The sequence below is a fragment of the Dufourea novaeangliae genome, unplaced genomic scaffold (genome assembly GCF_001272555.1).
Source record: "Dufourea novaeangliae isolate 0120121106 unplaced genomic scaffold, ASM127255v1 scaffold495, whole genome shotgun sequence".
Taxonomy (NCBI): Eukaryota; Metazoa; Arthropoda; class Insecta; order Hymenoptera; family Halictidae; genus Dufourea; species Dufourea novaeangliae.
The window spans coordinates 33,884-35,419 of record NW_015374380.1 but is presented as its reverse complement, the minus strand read 5'-3'; positions in this window follow the sequence as shown (position 1 = coordinate 35,419).

Genomic DNA, 1,536 nt, shown 5'->3' with positions numbered 1-1,536 from the left:
GTAATGCATAAAAAAATATATGGAAAAATTACAATTCGTTTGCATCGCAAAAAAAATAATCAAAATCCAGTCAATAACGATCAATAGCTCGATAGTTCCAGCGAGTCGCTTGAAGCGACTAAATTTAATCGAATAAAGTAGTCGCTCAAGTGACTAATATTAGTCGCCTGAAAGTAATCGCTTCAAGCGACTAATATTATTCGCCTGAAAGTAATCGCTTCAAGCGACTAATATTATTCGCCAGAAAGTAATCGCTTCAAGCGACTAATATTATTCATCTGAAGTTAGTCACTTCAAGTGACGAAAGTAGTCGCGATTAAAAAAATTAGTCGACTGAAAGTAGTCGTTGGTTACTATCGACTTAGTCGATAATTTTTAGTCGATGGTGCCCATCACTACTTCAATTCATTCATGACACTTTCATTATTATACGAGGGTAGTCCCAGAAGTACCCGACCTGACGTATAGATGGCGGTTGTTGTTTGAACATTGTTTGGTTTTACCAGCACGGGTGACCGGCGTAACTGGAGAGCAGCCAACTTGCTCAGAACGGTGTAGAGGACCACGAGGATATCACTGAGTTATGACACGTGTTCGTAAAAGAAAACTTTATTCATCCCGAGATCGGGAGCGGCGGATAGAGACGTGCATCTCTACCTAGAGTCGGAAGTCGAGCGCGGAAGAAGAAGAAGAAGAAGAGAGGGAAAGCGTCTCGACTCTTGGTTATATATGGCCCGAGGTTGGCGCTCCCAACCTTGTTGGGGCAGACTGCCTAGGCGAGTGTCTGGGGGAATTGCGCAGTGGCGCTGATATCCCCTGTTGCGTGGGCCCTCAGGGAATCCTGAGTCTCAAAGTAATTAAAGTTTGAAACACGTTAGTTTTATAGATAATTTTGAATAAAAAGGAAATTTTAACGATAATAATAAAAAACAATAAAGATTTAAATTAAAACTTTGAAAACTATATTTAAACTATTTAAATAAACGATTTTTAACTAATTTTAAAGGAAAACAAATTTAATTGATAAAGTAATTTTTATACGTCCTTTCTATTACAACGTTGTCGGTGGAATGGAATGTCTTTTCATTTCCCTTCGTATATCATTTTGTTTAATTACAAAATGTCCTTAGTTACTACTGACCAATCTTATAATTATTAATTTCTAAGATTTAACCTGATTCGTTGATGCGTTTCTTCCCGGTTATTGATAACGAGCGATTTACGTATTTGCAATGATTCTGAGCGTTAGCATAGGAGGCGAAGGCAACTGGCAAATGTTTAAACATTCGTTTGTAAGTGAATATTGACTATTTTATAATCTTGAAATGCATTTATTAAAAGGATCTCTAACAGATTTCACACTTCTTCAAACCAGTGTCAACTTCACCTTTACCCTCCTTTCCTATCACATGTGTTATTCGATTCAAACTTCGCGCTTGTGAAGCTTATGACATACACCGCTACGTGACATGAGCGGGGACCGCAACACCCCACACATGTTGCGATCCTTCTTTTTTTTTTTTTTTTTTTTTTTTT